The sequence below is a fragment of the Panthera onca genome, chromosome F1 (genome assembly GCF_046562875.1).
Source record: "Panthera onca isolate mPanOnc1 chromosome F1, mPanOnc1 haplotype 2, whole genome shotgun sequence".
NCBI classification, from domain to species: Eukaryota; Metazoa; Chordata; class Mammalia; order Carnivora; family Felidae; genus Panthera; species Panthera onca.
Genome location: NC_138355.1, coordinates 36504998 through 36522547, shown reverse-complemented (window position 1 = coordinate 36522547; position 17550 = coordinate 36504998). Strand labels below are relative to the sequence as shown.

General features: G+C 50.3%; 1 long non-coding RNA gene across 1 annotated transcript; it reads right to left on the bottom strand.

Moving 5' to 3' along the window:
* Positions 1 to 14137: 14137 nt before the first annotated feature.
* LOC132685740 (uncharacterized) lies at positions 14138 to 16756 on the bottom strand. The gene is made up of 3 exons (XR_009613295.3): positions 16532 to 16756; positions 15961 to 16058; positions 14138 to 15777 (listed from the first exon to the last, which is right to left on the bottom strand). It is a non-coding gene; the product is annotated as an uncharacterized LOC132685740 (long non-coding RNA).
* Between the last annotated feature and the right edge of the window lie 794 nt (positions 16757 to 17550).

Sequence of the window (17550 nt, the reverse complement as noted above, 5' to 3'; positions counted from 1 at the left end):
CAACAGCAGCAAATACTACCAGGCCTAACTGGTACGGTGACCCTTGTTCATTTTCAACGTGACACGCTGCTAAGAGACACAGTGATGCATATCATACAAAAGGAAGATATCACGCAGGAGAAGGTCACAAATCTCTTTCATTAAAACAACTTGTCCGTGGAGCGCCTGGGTGGCTCAGTCGGTTAAGCGCGTCCAAGTCGGTTTCAGCTCGGGTCATGGTCTCGCGGTTTCGTGGGTTCCAGTCCTGCGTGGGGCTCTGCACGGGTGGCGCGGAGCCTGCTGGGGATTCTCTCTCTCCCTCTCCCTCTACCCCTCGCCTACTCGTACTCTGTCTCTGTCAAAAGAAATACATACGCTTTAAACAAAAAACAAAAAAACCCGGCCCCCTAGGTGATAAAATTACAAGTGCAAGGATACAACAAATCTTTTACGAATCAAACTTACAAGAGAAAAGTTGACTAACACATCACAATGATATACTATCATAAGCCATAGAGAACTTATCAATAACATTGCTCATGATTCCAGATTGCAAAAGAAATATCTGAATTATGTCGATAAATATTACTCACCGGCCAGAAGTTCTCCGTAACAACCTCATCAGTAAGTTTCTGCCTTTTGTCCAATGGTGGCAACAAGGAAAAGCTGCTTGACCATCTGGCAGGGATGCTCTGGGGGGGCGCGCCTGCCCTCAGCGGGTAAGAGGCTGGGGCGCCTCTGAGGTCTCTCCAAACCCTGAGAGTCTGTCCCAGGAAAGGAGCCAAATCTCCGAATGCCTTAAGATTTACATAATCAGCAAACCTTAAGTTTTAGAAATGCTATTGCAGGCCTTCCTGGAATGGTTTTATGACTTATTTTGTGAAAATTCCCTACTCTAAATAAGCAAAGCGAAAACAACAACAACACACGTATTTGCATGAAATAAAGTCTTCTTAACTATTTCCTTGATGCTTTTTTGGAAAATCATGTTGTACCGACAAGGTTACATTACCTGGGCTCTCCCAACCCAGGAATAAAAGGAGGGTGGGAGAGATGTGGGTTCTTTCATCCAAAAGAGCTATCAGCATTTCAAAAGCAGAAATGTCTTTCTACATCTTCCTGATGTATCTGGGAGGGGAAAAGTGAATTTGAAATAAAGTAAATGGTTAAGAACTAGTGTTAATTGAAGATCAATCAGAAGTTAACCTACATTACGTCTGAAATTATAGTGCTAATTGATGGAAAGCTTGGATTCAATTTAAAAGCAGATGGTTCACATGCAAATTTTCACAACTCAAGTAATATAAAAGATTTAGATACCCTGCCCTATTTGTTTACCCCTTCAATATCCAGGAACGGACACCCTTCAAAGACACACATGTGAAAGAAGGAAACGTCCTCTTTCATTTTATTGGCTTAATTTCAGTGGTCGCCTATGTCGGGATGAAGGTAGGGTAGGGGCAGGGTCGGGGCAGTGAGTAGATACATACATATTGTCAAACATGAATTGCCAGCAAGCTTCCTGTTTAACTGCTGTAGCACACGATATCTCTGTTCCCAGCAAGGAGAAATTTGCAGGCTGGTCGCATTCATCACCAGGCAAAGCCCTGGACTTTATGCCGTTGTCGTGTTTGGTGGCTTGTTTTAATTAGGGACCGGGAAATTGATCAGTTTTAGCCTACCAAGCACGGATTCAGGCTTAGGTTCTTACTCCTTCTGCCGCCATTTCTCGGAATTAATTTCTACAATTCTTCAGCTGCATCAGCACTTTGACCCTGAGTCCACAGGAATCCAAAACAGCTGGTTGGGTTGGTCAATGCAAAGAAGCCAATTTACAAAATCAAGTCAAGGAAATCACTGTTCCCATCAACAAGTTTATCTACGCGTAATACAAGGGGCTTAAAGTCCGCCCCTCCAACGAGAAGCAAACAGTTGTGAGGAGAATTCACTCCACAGGCATCTTATCTCAGGCAAAATTTAAGATAAGGCAAATGGTTTTAAAATGTCACCATCTCAAAAACCTGGAGAGCCTAGGGCATCATTTCCACACGCATCCTTTTAACGGTGAATGAATTGAGCCTTCTGTGAACACTGGCCTGTACTTGGGCTTTCCACCCCATCACACATCCACCCAAAACAAAACAGAGACGCTAATTTTAGACGCAAACATAACACTCCCTCCTTAACAGATACATTCATCGTTTAGTGGAACCCATTAGTTGGGAAGCAAATAAATCCTTTAGTCCTTAAGACGGTATCCAGTGTTCGTCCGACTTGATTTCGCATTTCAGAAAACACTGGTGCACACGTGGCCTGGAATTCAAAACGAGGAAAAAGAGGAGTTGAAGGAAAAGAAGGCTTTAAAAGGAAAAGGTCCCCAGTGCGCCCGGGTGGCTCAGTCGGTTAAGCATCTGACTTCGCCCCAGGTCATGATCTCATGGTCCCTGAGGTCAAGGCCTGCTTCGGGCTCTGTGCTGACCGCTCAGAGCCTGGAGCCCGCTGCAGAGTCTGTGTCTCCCTCTCTCTCTGCCTCTCCCCTGCTCGCGCCTCTGTCTCTCTCTTAAAAATACATAAATATTAAGAAAAAAGTTTTTTTTTAATTTAAAAGGAAAAGCTCTTACCAGGTGGAGAAAGGAATGCTCTGTACTGACTGGCTACTAAGGAATAAAACCCATGCCACCTATAAAGCACAGCCAAGTACCCCGGGGTTTGTTGCAAAGGTCTCTCTGACTGCTGCCACACGTGAATGAACCTGGAATAAGTTAGCAGTGCCTCAGTTAGTCCTGGCATATTAGAGAGAGGGGTGGAGGAGGACTTCGAGACACGGGTGGTTTCTCAGCACCAGCCAGCTACAGGAGACATCGGTCAAGCCACTCTCCCTCTCTGGGCCTGTTTCCTCATCTACAGAACAAGGGCATAGTCATCCAGACAGGAGTTGCCCAAAATGAGTTTGTCAGGACTCAAGTTCCACGGGTGAGAGTAGAAGATGAAAAAAGTAAATAAATAAAAATATTAAATGAAATCCAATTATTCTACGGCCAAAGAAATTAGGGAAACACAGGGTCAAACGAAGTCCAACAGGTGTCTTTCCTGCAGAGACTTCCCACCTTCCTGGCACTGTTTACCACACCTCACTGTGATTTTACTCCTGGCATATAGTGATGTGCTATTTATTCATTATGTACCCCCCACTCACATCCTCCATTTGAGATGTTTTCAGTCTCACGAACTCAAATTCAGAGCCCACGCTCGGAACCATTTTGTCACGCTGCTTATATCAGATCGCGTCAAAACCCAAGACCTTTGATTAGAATCCTTTCTTTTAGCTTCCTTTCCATGTCGTGTCCTCGAATATCTGTGAGAGCCACTGAGAGTTGAGAGTTGAACTTGCCTTGGTTCCCATAGTCGCGAACGAAGGACTAGGCACACAGACGCTCACTGGCTGAGGGACTCTTCCCTTTTACCTCTCCTCTCTCTCTCTCTCTCTCTCTCTATGCAGCTCTTACGGGGAGCTCGTGTGAACTTCCTTTCAGGACTCTTATATTGATTTTTTAGGAAATCCACAAAGTCTCCAGATAAGAGAGAATACACAGGAAGACAAACATCAGACACAAAATAGCTAAAGGACATTTGCTTTTCGAATAGTCTAGGGTGACTTCATTTGGCCAGATAAATGTTTTTGCTTTAATGGGAAGCGAAGACTCTAGCTACATACAGACACCCAAGTCTTCAGATAATCACCAGTTCACCTCTAGAAAGCCAAAGGCCAAACAGGGAGCCAGAGCAGGTTCACAACCGCGGGGAGGTGCCATCTGGGAGTCACTGGGCCGCAGCCGCCACTCACAGACCATGGGAGTTAGTGACCCTCAGCCCTAAGGCACCCCATCGCTGCTGGCCATTTCTGGGGCGGCAAGTGTGTGGGCTCCCGTCTGCACCCCGAGAGCCATCCCCAGCGTGGGCATTTCCCGCAGCCGCCTGTATTTTTCAAACACTCTCTCCAAGATGCAGCAGCAACTCCCGGGGCCCCGGAGAGGGGCAAGTGAGTCAAGGCGCACAGAGAGCGCCATCCCTGCCACCAATTACAAATGGAAGCACAAAGCTCTGATCTGTTAAGGTTTTATTTAACTTTGGCCCGTTTGCCTAGGCAGCAGGCGGGAGAGAACCTCCGTGCCTCTAGATAATTTAAGCCAGCCCCCTGGTCTGCCGGCCCCAAGCCTTTTCGTCCTCTGCTCCTTCTCCAGGGTGCTGGAGGGATTCTCCAGGGTGCTGGAGGGATGCTGCAGGGCACAGGCTTCCGCCCTGGCTGGGCTGGAGAAACGCTTAAGAGGCCTTTTAGGAGGAATCTCCAGACTTCAGTGCAAAGCAGCCAAATCAGAATGTGAGGGGCAAGGAAAGGCGCTGGGGGGTGGGGGTGGGGGAGCTGGAGGGGCAGGGGAGGGGGAGGGAGGTGGTCTCTGGAACCTGGAATGTGCTTTTTGGTTTCGCTGGTTTGTTGAGGCATTTAATGATTTTCACACGATCAATCAAAACCTGTCAGAGTCTCTAAACCACCACTACAAAAGAAACTTGCATCTTGGGATGAGCAAGTTCTTTTCCACACTAAGGTTCTGAGAGTCCGGTGGCTGGGATAAGGTACCGAAAGGCCACAGGTGCAAAGAGTGGGGCATGTGCAAACAGGTTTTTGGTCTTGGTTTCATGACTTACTGTGTGACCAATGCCGAACTACTTAACCTCTCGGATCCTCTATTTCTCCATCTGTAAAATGGGGGCAGTAGCTCTACTGACCTTATACGATGACTGGGAGATTTAGCTGGCACCGTGCATGTAGGGCGCCTAGTGCATAATACGTACTCAATGCACGATAGTTCTTATCAGTGACTTGAAACATTTTGTGTGCGTGCGTGCATATGTGTGTTTTTAATTTGAGCAAGTGCTGTATCTATTCATCTTTGTTGGTTTCTTCCAATGATCACCCCGACTGTTTTCTGGAAGTTCCTTTAGAAGCTGGGCTTGCTGGGTCCACCACAAACAAGTGAAGGCACTGCCCCGTGGCGGTGGCCGGCAGGGCGAGGCCTCCTGAAATCCAACAACTCGCCCGAATAAATGGAGACACTGCTGACGTGGGGCCCCTGTCTTCAAAAGCTCCAGGCGGTCCAAAGGCCAACTGTTTAATTCAGCAAACTCTCCTGGAGCGAGGAGTTGAAGGAAGGGAGGATTTTACATTCTGTTTGCAGCCTCCTGGGCGTCCTCTATCCCCTGCTTCAGCCTTTTGTATGTTGACTCATCAGAGCCTAGAAAGGAACAGCGGAAGCAATCTGGTGTTATGATTATAATTGTTTGTGCTTCTTAATATTATCATCATCATCCGGATCATTTCTGTTGTTATTCTTACTTAATGTCTGAAAGACCCACAGGGCTCTCGGGGTTTACACAGCGGAGATGCCAGTTAAAGCTGTGGCAGTGCCGGAGGTCAGGCTCCTGGGCTGGCGGAGGCAGCGAAGACAGTCACTCTCTTTCGCTCACCGCGGGGTCAGCTTCCACCCACAGCTCCTGGTCCGTCTGCCAGCCCTTCTCAGAGACAATCTGTAAGTCATTTCCCAGGGACTTAAGGGAATTGCAAACTTACCCCTTCTGCCACTAGATGGCAGGCAATGCGACATGCCTTTTCCAAGGAAGGTATTAACGGCAGTCGTAAAGGATCCCCTTCCGTCTCCAAGCATTTACTCCGTTTAAAAAAATCAGCAAATCTCCAGCTCATTTCTGATTTCAAGCCCAACTTGCTCCACATCTGCGGGTACCCCGAGTCGACCTGCTGTAATGCGCTGTCCTTCAGGGATTCATAATCACAACCCTGATAACAGCAAACCCCCGTGACCGTGGTTTTTATGGGTTACAAGGCACCATAGGACCGGCAGGGCTCTTTTGCACGCCGCATCTTATTTGACAAGCGAAGGTGCATCCAGTGGGGCTGGCCACAATGCAACTTCGTTATATTGACCCACAATGCACGTGCAGTGTCCCGCTGATCCCTTCACATCCGCTTGATAAGGACACAGTGGCTACACAAGGTCTTAGAACAAATGGCAGTAGTGGAAGGTACTGGGCAAGAGACAGCCCTTACTTTAGCTCAGTCTCTCTGGGACCTGAAGCTGGCCCACCCATTAGGCTGGCAGCTGAAAGGCCAAGTTTACCAGACTAGGTACTTTGGGTGCAGCATTTCCCAGTTTGTCCTGGTAATGCCATGCCCGGAGGTGGTGGGGTGGGGGGTGGTCTGTTCTCTCCTCACAGAAAGGAACCAGCTACAGCTTGTTATTTGCATATAGCCAGCATGAGTTAAGTCACCTTTGCTCTTCAGGAATAAATTAGTTCATTCAAGAAGGAAACAAATCCTGTGTGTGTGTGTGTGTGTGCGCATGTGTGTGTGTGTGTGTGTGTGTGTGTGCGTGCGTTGGGAGGGGTGTTATTCCGAGGGGTTCAGAGTGGGTAAGAGGATGGAAATCTACTTGTGTGAGATTATTTTCATCTGCTCAGTTTTATACCTTGGTCTGAAAAAGGTCTGATTCCTTTTATTAACAGATGAAGGTTTTTCTCACAGTCTGAAGTTCAGCATCACACTGACTCTGCATAGGTAGGTAATGATATACTGCAGACCTCATTGTTTTCTGGTGCGAACTACAAATGCCACACATTTGTTCATGACATCAGCATAAAAGCCAAAAAAACACATCGGCTTGGGGAGTGAGTTTGTCCATCAATCTGATGTTTTTATTAGTGCAGCTACTTAGCTGTGGGTAAAAAAAAAATCATTGTATTCCAATAATTAAATACAGCAGGTGACCGTAATGGCTTCCGCATTAGGAATGCTGCTATTTACATATTGCATATATTTTATTATAAGGCTGGAGGGAAATGAATTTTGCATAGTTTTCAAAAAACCCTTGTTGCAGGTGGAGGTTACAGAAAGCCGTAGCTGTTTCCCTAGACTGATCTTTAATCAAGTGGCTTCCTCTCCAGGCAGCCACTGAGCTGACACTGTTCAATCTCTCTGGGTCACCTACTATCCTGAGGCTCCCAGAGGTGGCCTTCCGCTGGCCTTTGGCGACATGACTTGCTACTTCTGAAGGCCAGTTGCGTAGCAGGTGCAAATTCCGTGATGGAACTTGCAGAATGGGCAGCACAAAATCTCCCCAGCTTCATTTCATCTGCTGTGCCCCGAGCAGACTTTATAAAGCAATAAAGACCGAATGTCTAAGGACTTAAAAGCAATGTGCTGTGTTATCATCATCAATTTATGAAACTCCCACAAGGAAGCAGACATGATACAAAACATACAAATTGTACAGTTGCCGCCTCCGGAAGTTTAAAGAGCAAAGAACAAAATGTTGAAATTGGATATTACTTTCTCTCTCACCTCCTCTCTCCTTCTTCTCTCCCTTTTTCTTTTTCTTTTCTCTTCTGCCTTTGAGTTGGAAGGTTCCCTCTGGCAATCCGAGCTTGAAGAAGGCTCTGAATGTAATAGCTGAGAAGATAGGTGTGAATCAGTTCTAAACACTGGGTGGGGGCTAGGGCAACAAGGAACAGTGTTGGGGTGTGTGTGTGTGTGTGTGTGTGTGTGTGTGTGTGTTGGAGAAAGGAGTGAGTTAAATGGGGATAAGAAAGAAGGAAAAGGGGCGCCTGGGTGGCGCAGTCGGTTAAGCGCCCGACTTCAGCCAGGTCATGATCTCGCGGTCCGTGAGTTCGAGCCCCGCGTCAGGCTCTGGGCTGATGGCTCGGAGCCTGGAGCCTGTTTCCGATTCTGTGTCTCCCTCTCTCTCTGCCCCTCCCCCGTTCATGCTCTGTCTCTCTCTGTCCCAAAAATAAATTAAAAAAAAAAAAAAAAGTTGAAAAAAAAAGAAAGAAGGAAAAGGGGGGCGCCTGGGTGGCTCAGTTGGTAAGCATCCAATCCTTGATTTTGGCTCAGGTCATGATCTCAAGGTTCATGGGATCGAGCCCCGTGTAGGGCTCTGGGCTGACAGCTGGAAGCTTGCTTGGGATTCTCTCTCACTCTCTCTCTCTCTCTCTCTGCTCCTCTACTACACACATGCTTACTCTCTCTCTCTCCCCAAATAAATAAACTTTAAAAAAAAAGAAAGAAAGAAGGGGAAAAGGGCAGAGGTCCTCACTGTATCCCTGTGTTTCCTCTTTTCGTGTATCCTGTTTTCTCTATCTTGCATCCTCTGGGCATTACTGGCCACAGGGACCTTTTCAGGACCTCCTTTGCTGCTTGTGGGCAGGATCACCAGCTTCATTGTCACTGTATATTGTCACCCTCAGTATTTCCGATGTGTCAGGCATTATGGAAATGGGGCTGATGGCGTACGTTCCCATCCTTGAGGAGGTCATAGGCTTGTGAAGAACACGGTTCTCTAACCCCAGTACAGAAGAACACATCCTAAGAAGGTTGAACAAAGTGCTATGGGAACGAATAAATGTGCCTTGTCTGTCTGGAACAGCTTCGGAGGAGAGGGGACAGTTTTCTTACAAAAGACTCAAGAACTGAAGGGATGCCGTAGGATTCTAGGCAGAGAGAAGGACGTGTACCTAACACAATAGCAGAAAGTTGCAGTCTCTTTGTGGAGATGATAAATCCGGATGGAGAACGTTGGGAGTTGGCATGGCGATGAGAAACACGGAGGCAAGAACACTCCGTTTTCCATCTTACCATCTACAAACCTCCAACAAAGATGAACTTCTTTTGTTCTATTTCAGTGTCACTATTCCCAGGTTAGAATTTGGATTGACCAGGGTCACGTCGGGCACGCACTGTGGGACAATCCTCTAAGGCCATGAGGCATCACGATGTTTTGACTAGGTGGGGTCAGATACCAATCCCTCAACCAATATCACGTAACTGGGGCATGAGGGTAGGGTTGTTTTTTTTTTTTGTTTGTTTGTTTTTTTTATTTTTATTTTTTTTGGGACAGAGAGAGACAGAGCATGAACGGGGGAGGGGCAGAGAGAGGGAGACACAGAATCGGAAACAGGCTCCAGGCTCCGAGCCATCAGCCCAGAGCCTGACGCGGGGCTCGAACTCACAGACCGCGAGATCGTGACCTGGCTGAAGTCGGACGCTCAACCGACTGCGCCACCCAGGCGCCCCAGGGTAGGGTTGTTTTAACATGGCTGCCTCTGCTGTGGATGGAGACAGGGAGAGATCCTTGAGGGGGAGGGGGAAGGTGGCACCAAGCGGACAGTTCCTCGGGGGGCCCAATCCACGGTGACTCAGCTCTCAAACAACAGGAACGGTGCCAGTTTCCAGGAGGCACAACACGGTCTGACCCAGTCTGCCCCCAACGAGATAGACAACCCCGTTTGGAATTCACTACAGCATCTAATAACTTCACTGCCAGGAAGTGCTTCCTTTTATCTAACTGGCTATATTCTAAATTGCCTTGAGAGAACATAAAATATTCACCCCATGACCACAGGCTCAAAGGCGGCTACTAAGTGTTCTCATAATCTGTCCCCTATAATCAACTGACCGTCAGTAACAAGCATCCTGCAGACAGTAAGATCCAGTCAAGGCTCATGGGGAGTTTGAAGTGTGGTATCTAGGAAGACAGCAAAGAAAAAACAACCCCTGACCAACCAGCACGAGAGCATTTGGGTGCCTCCATTTGGGCGGAACGCACACGCCCTCCCTGCCCATCTCCACGCTAGTGGAGGGTTTGGACGAAAGGTGGTCAGCTTGAACGGAGCGCTCCTCTCCACTCACGGTTATTTCGGGAAGCTCTTTTTAGCTCCAGGCCTGGGGGACCCTGCAGACGGGGAAGCAGAGAGAGGGCTGCTGGTGAAGCAGGATCCAGCAGACTCCATGGATGTCTTTGCCCAGAGGAGGATGGTACCCTGAAACCGCATTGCCCTCCACTGACCCTCAGCACTTCCTGAAAGGATGCGCGGCCTGAAAACGAGGACGCCGTGGGAAGGCAAAGCGGCAGATCATTCCTCCTGCGAATCAGGGGAGCGGCCTTAGAAGAGCCACGAGGGCCCAAGTCCACTGAAAGCCAGGGCCGGGAAAAGAAAATCCCAAGCATCCGGATGGGACTAGGGTGCGTGTGGGTGGCACGCACGCATGACGATGTGATGCCCCTCGCTGGGTGACCTGGTGACTCTGCCACCCCTGGGGGCAACACAGTTCCGGAGCCACCGATCTCGGCACCCTACGCCTCAACCCTAACCCTAAAGTCTGACATGAGCAGAAAACAAAATCCTCCCCCTGCGGAAGGGTGAGGGGTGCGGGCGGGAGTCTGCATGATTTCTCCGCGCTAATTGGAATCTGAAAGCTTTATTTTAGCGGAGACCCGAGAGAGAGCCGAGTCGCGAGTCGCGGGCACCAGGCCGGGGCAGGGCTTGGTCGGGGGGACGCCGCGGCTGGCCTTGCTCAACGCGAGCTCGGCGCGCCCTCTCGCGGCCGCTCCGTTCAGCGCACGTCTCGGGAAGCAGCTGGCCACCACATACGAATGGACTCCGCGTAGTTAAGCTGTCAGGTCTAATGTATTTATTTGACTCTCTGCTGTTAAAATGATTTCTCTACAGCACTGCGGTTATTTACGGCTATTGTCAGTACAAGGCGATGAGAAGGCAGCAGCAGAACAAAACAACAACAGCTGAAGGAAAGGTTCTGTCTGGGAGGGTTAGGGGGCTTGGTCACAGCCTTTCCTGTGGCTGCAGAGGCTGTTTGTTTACTTAATCTGCAGCGGGGGCTTTTGAGCGCGCTCATCCATAATGCAGAACACACTGCCCTCGGCCCTCAGCCCTCAGCCCTCAGCCAGCCCTGGCAGGAGCTGGTGGAGGAGCTCCGACCCCCAGGGAGGACAGCCCCTACCCCTCTACCGCTGGGAACATTTTCCTAGAGACCCGCTGAATGGGTCCAGACCAAGTCTTCTTTACTAAGAGAAGGGCGAGTCCTTATCCGGCTGGACCCGGGATCCGGCTGTCCTGTGGTGTCTCATCTTCTACTTTGTACTCTCTAGGGCTGGGTTTCTCCGAACGTGGTACCCAAATTGGCACCGTCCACACCACCTAGCAACTTGTTAGGAATGCAAATTCTCAAGTCCCAGCCCTGCACAAGAAAGCGAAAATCGGGAGAGAGAAGGAGCCCTCTGTGTTTGAAGGAGCCCTCCAGGAGGTTCTGATGCAATGCTCAAGGTTGAGAACCACTGGCCTGGTCATTAAGCCACCAAGATAAACCTGGCAGTGTGTTTACAGAGGTCAGTGGCCCCAAGCTCCTGAAACCCGGTCCCTCCTCCTGCCTCTTCTTTTAAAGGTCCAGTTGGTAAACGTGTGGGCTCGGAGGCAGGATAGGCTAGCGGTTAAGGACAGGCCTTCCAGGCGGTGCTCGGATTCAGCTTTGTGACCTTCGAGAAATTAATCTTTATAAAATAAACACACCAACTATAGACTTACAGCGTTATTATAAGGACTGAATGAGTTAATACAGCAAAGCTCTTGGAAGAGTGGCTGGCCCGTAGTCAGTGTTCGTAAATGCTAACTATTGGAGTGTTTTGTAATATTGGCTTTTACGTCCATCTGCCCAAGTGCCAGCCATCACTCAGAGTTGTGCTTTGTGGATAGATCACTCGTTGTCAGAAGAGCCGGGTTTATGTACGGCCTTTGCTGCTTATAAGCTACAGCCCTCAGAGCAAACCACTTAGGTTCTCTGTGCCTCAAATTTCTCATCTAAAAATCAATACCTACCTCAAGTTTTCATATAAATTATCCTATTTATTCCTTGCATAAGCCCTTGTGCTAGGAAGAACAGGTCTGTCCCTGTGCCCGTTGTACAAATAAAACAAGCAGGACTCAGAGAGGTCAAGTCATGTGCCCAAGGTCACACAGGGGGTGGGAGATGGAATCAAGACCGGAATCCTTTTCCTCTCACTCCTGTCTAATGAATTTGTATGAGATCATGCACGTGAAAGTCCTATACATATGATAGTTATCATTATTATTTTGGAAGAGCGATCAGAAGAAAAGCATCCCATTTTCTGCATACGAGTCCAGGAAATTAACATAAGAAACCATAAAATCTTTCTGGGAAGAAAAAAAAAAGAAGAAAGAAAGACAAGAAAAAGAAATCAATACCAAAAAAAAAAAAAAAAGAGAGAGAGAGAGAGAGAGAAACAAAACGAAAAGCACAACATTCTGGTGTCAAGATTGAGGGTAAAGCGCAGAATTAAATGGAGAAGCCACACCAACATTTCCCCCCTTCTCAGGAGATCTGTCTGTGTTCACGAAAGGTGTAGGATTGACAGCGGGAGCTGGCGGTCTATTTATCCGGGGACAGGCGCGGCCGGTCTGTTTAGCATTTATATAGTGCTTGTCTCCTCCGTAGCATCTAGTGCGAGTGAGGAACCCGGTGGATGGGTCGTCGCGGGCGGGGGAGCAGAAGAGCAGCCAGGGTGCAGGAACGGGAGGGATCCCGCGACGACAGGAGGGTCTCAGCACGCGCCCCCAGTGAGGCCGAGACCCAGGCTTGGAGAAGCCTGCGGGTTTGCCAGTGTGGCTCTTTGAAGGGGATCTGGCGGAGGGGACCCAGGCGGGGAGAGCGCTCAGAACGCTCCCACTGGGAGGAAAGCTGTCTCCCCCAGGGGTAATGGAAAGCAGCCTCCTGCAGCCCCCTCCCCGGCCAACCACCTTAAACGTTGCTTCTACCCCGCATTCCTCTTGCCTAGAAAACTTCCACCAACCCCCCTTCTCTCTCCCTGAATCCATCCTGTTTCTCTGCCTGGGGTCCAGCCCTGCTCCCCCCTCCCCCTCTCGTTTCCCTGGGCCCCCCGGTGGCAGTCCCTGCTGGAGATGTCCTGGGATGTGGGGGCCGGACACCTGGATGTAAAGACCCAGCCCCCGATTCTGATTCTGTTCCTAGGGACTCAGAGCCCTGAGCTGGTGTCTTAACTTTGCCGTGTCTGGGTTTCAACTGCAGAAAGGTGCGGGGCTCCTTTAAAGATGGAAATTTGTGAAACACCTATAATGAGTCTCAATGAGCTCTTCTTCTTCTTTTTTTTTTTTTTTAACTTTTCCAGGGGTCTAAGGAATCTGTCTGCTCCGGGGGAAGATGAGGATTTGTTTTTAATATAAAGAAGGCAAAGAAAGAGAGAGATAGAGTTAGAAGCAGGAATTTGCATGCAGACGAATGGGGTTATTGAATTGGGATGTGATTTTTAAACATTTCTTAGGGTCCTTTTTAGTCCGGCGTGAATGCACCCCAGGAGACTCACCTCATGGTCCCCTTGTTCCAAGTTAGCCAAGCCATGAGACTCTGCTCAGGGGGACCAGGGTTATTTTGCAGCAGGTACAGGAAATGGTGACAAAAAGAAGGCAGCGAGGTAGGAGAGGGAAGCCTTGGCTGGGAAGCGTTGTATGAAATTGCCCTCATTGTTTTGCTCACTTACCTGTAGGGGCTTTGCTCTGGAAGGTGCCCTCCCAGGCTGCCCTGCGGTCACAGCCACAGCAGCACAGACCTGGTAATGCAGTGTGGGCAGGCACAAGCGCTCCCTTGCTGGGGCACCTGGGTGGCTCAGTCGCATAAGCATCTGACTCTTAGTTCCTGAGTTCGAGCCCCGCCCCCCCCTTCCTCAGGCTCCACACTGACAGTGCAGAGCCTGCTTGGGAACCTTCTCTCTCCTCTTCTCTCTCTGCCTCTCTCCTGTGCACGCTCTGTCTCTCTCCCTTGCAGCTTAGCTTTCTTGGGCCTCCTTGACTTCCAGTGAGGTAGGTGGGACCCAGAAGCACCCCATCCACAGCGGCACCAGTGTGGGAGGGAAGGCAGCTGAGTTGAAATCCAGTAAGCCGGCCAGGAGCTCACTGTGACAAGAGGAGAGAGGGGGCGTAATATTGTGATTCATAATAAGAGATATGTATTTGGTCTGCCTCCTGGTTTCAGGTTCCCAGCTCCTCAAACCATTGGGATTTCCTGTGATAAGAGTGATAAAGATGTATTTTATTACGTTCACGAGGTGACTTTGGGAAAGCCTCTGGGTCACCTAAGGAAGGGGGCTGGTGGCCCCATGTGATTGGAGGGTTGGAATGTTCAGTCCCACCCCCCCTTCCCCCCCCACCTGCCTCACACACCACCAGACTTCCAGGGAGGGGAGAGAGGGGGAGAGAGGCTGGAGGTCGAATCAGTCAGCGACAAGCAATGATTTAATCCTTTCTGGGTATGTAATGAAGCCTCCACAAAACCCCAAAAGGACGGAGTTTGGAGAGTTTCCAGGCTGGAGATCACGTGGAGATGGGGGGGGGAGTGCACCTGGAGGGGGCATGGAGGTTCCCCGCCCTTCCCACATACCACGCCTTGTGCGTCTCTTCCCTTCCATCTGGATGTTCCTGAGTTGTGTCCTTTTGTGATACACTGGTGATCTATGACTCAAATGTTTCTCTGCGTTCTAGGAGCCAGTTAACAGAACCTGAGAAGGTCACGGGAACCGCCAATCTACAGTCAGTTGGTCAGGAGAACAGGGGACAGACAACCTGGATGTGCCTGAGGGTGAGGGGCGAGGGGTGGTCTTGTAGGGCTGAGCCCTCACCCTGTGCAATCTGAGCTGTCTCCAAGTGGAGAGAGTGTCAGAATTGAGGCCAGCAGAGCACCCAGACGTGGGAGGACTCACGGACGATATACATGCTTCTTCCCCAAAGCCGAGTGAACCCCTCCCTCTGCACACCACACACCCCTCACCGTCTTAGAAAAGAGCAGGAGGCGATGGGGAGACTGAGTAATTGTCCCCAGATTCGGAGCATTGCCTTCAGGGAATGTTTAACAAAATGAAGCCTGTTTAAACCACGGTAGAGCTAACAGTAATCTCTCTGTCACCATTCAGAGGGCCGGGGCTTGTCAAGAAGATCACGTAAGACGACCACATTGGCCGAGTCTATGAGTCATAGGGAGGGAATCAGCAGCAGCTCCCCCGCCTTCCCCCCGCCCCCGACAGACCGAGGCTGTAGGCTGTTCATCTTCAACCCTCCACTGCCTGGTTCTGCTCCAACCTGTCCATCTCAGGCCTCATCTGCCCCACCTCATCTTCTCCAGGAGGCGTCTCTGAGTCCTCCAGCCTCCCTCGGTGGCCCCTTCAAGTATTCCTTCCTTCACGCGCACGTCCGTTCGTGAAGCCCGGACCAAATCCTCTTAGGCTATTCGGGATGCAAATGTGGCTGAGGCACAAGGCGTTTGCAGATGAGGGGAACCGTCCCCCAAAGTCTTACAGCGTCTAGAGACCTAGATGCTTAGAGTTTATGTCCATACGCTTGCTCGCGCTTTGCCCAGAGCTGATCCTTCGTAAGCGCTGGTTGAATGGGTGAGGGACAACTTGATCTTGGATTCTTTCCCTGTTTGTTCTCCCAGGCATGCATGGGCAGGGCTTCCGCAGCACATCGCCACCCGGGGGCGGGGGCGCTAAGCCCCTGAATTGCTTCTCGGGTTCCAGTGGGGACTACCAAGTGCCTCTCTCAGCTTCCCAGGGTCACACCAGACCCTGTTGTACAGGGAGCAGCCACAGCATAAAATAACAAGTTCAGTGGCTTGGAACCTCTACCTTTCAGCTAGGGATTGTTGTTGTTGTTGTTGTTGTTGTTGTTGCTGCTTCTCAGCCCAGGGGAATGATGGTTGTGGCGAATCAGTCCACCAGTGTGCCGCTGACACCTGTTGATTCATCCTTTGGGGAAACGGACATCACTCCATCTCTCTTCTTCCTCTTTATCTTGTTGTCACCAGATGGGACCAGTCTTCCGCCTCAGAAGCATCCTGCAGGGTTCCCCAGCCTCCTGTGTAGATAAGACCCGCCCCACCCGATGTACGCTCTCCCAGTTCGCTGACATTCTGAATCCCCTTTATCCTCATGGTCAGGACTGTGCTCCACCCGGAGTACCTATGTAATAGACCGTTATTGAACAATGAGGCACATTTTTTTTTTTTACCCTGTATGTAATATGTCAGGTCTCACTGACCCCACTTGGAATCCAGGCACCTCTGAACTCAGCCGCCTCGAGCCTCACGGCTCTGGAGCGAATCCCTCTAATCCAGGGCTTTGGACACCTCATTGCATCTGTCGGAGGCCAGGATGTTTATGAGCTTGGGCAGAGTGACCCCTCCCATCCTCGCGTCCTGCACACTTGTCCCCTTCCTCCCGCCCCCATCTTTATCCACCTTAATTCTATTTACGCTTTCAGTGACCTGCAAAGGCCCTTAATGAGGGTCCATGCTGCCGCAGGCCGGTCCACTTCTCGTAAGAAGCCCTCTGGCGACGCCCGTCTCGGGGTAGGTTCCCGGTGGCCTGCCATGGCGTCCATTGCCTCGGTTTACTCGTGTTCTCTCGCTCTTTCGCTTGCCGGTCAAATCGTGTTCCCCCTGCTACTGTGAGGGTTCCCCGAAGTCGGGGATGATTCCGGTCTCTTCTTCAGTCGTCTTTTAAAACCCTCCTCCACTGCACTCTCGCGACACATCCCAGGACAACCACACTTGCACCCCCACCTCGTAACCAGCACCGCTCTGGGTACACAGCAGGCGCTCAACAAATACCGGTGTGTTGTTGACCTCTCTCCCTTGCTAATTCCTGCGGCCAGCTCCTGGTGACTTTTCCAAGTCCCTCGGTCCTCTAAGTGCCGGGTTCAGGGCATCTGCGTTCGGTAGACCGTTTCGAACGATTCTCTTATGTCTACTCTGGCCTCATCCAGCTCCTCTTCAGTTTCTGGCAGGGAAGACATAGGGAAGGGTGAGGAAGGGACAGGGATCTCTGACCCTCCTAGCGACACAGGCAGGGCATTTTCTGGCATTGCCACGTCAGCATGCACGGGAGGAAGTACATGCTCGGCAGAAAATGCTATCGCTCTGAGGAGCAGCTCGCGGTCAGGGCCATTTCAGGGCACGTGCGTGGACCAGCCAGTGGTGCAAAACAAGGAGCTGGGTATGAAAGGAAGTGATGCCACCCTGGGACCCCGTTATCAAGTGTCAAAGTGACCTAAGGATATTCCTAACAAAAGGCTGAACGTCCATTTATACTGTTGGTGTTTGGATGTTTGTCACAATCCTAGAGGGTTATCGTGCATACAAAAATGGCGTTGTCTTAGCCTCATCCCGAGTCACATGCAGGGGCAAAATGCTGCGTAACCACATCGCCCCTCTGGGGAATTTTCTGACCGAGCTCGTGGCTGATACATCAAAGAAAGGAGTCCGTGATGGTGGGAGTTCAGGCATCCGCCAGGCAGACTGAGGAGGCCTCGAGTCCTTCTAGGGCCCTAAGCCTTGGGTCACCTTCCTGCCAGCCTGGCAGCAGTTACGTCTGTGGCTCGTGGAGCAGGCGACTCCCGGAGCCGCGATCGGCACCTCTCGAGATGTTTTCATTGCTCTTATGTGTGCATTCATAGCTTACTGCATGCAAACCTGGGCGAGGCATAGAATCCCCAACGAGGGGGGAGCTCTGGATATGAAAGGACATAGTCGTGGCACAGTCATAGGAATAGCAGTCATCACAGCTAGTGCATTTGAAGATCAACCTCGTGCTCGCTGTATTAGACTCTAAGCACATGTTGCCAACGTCA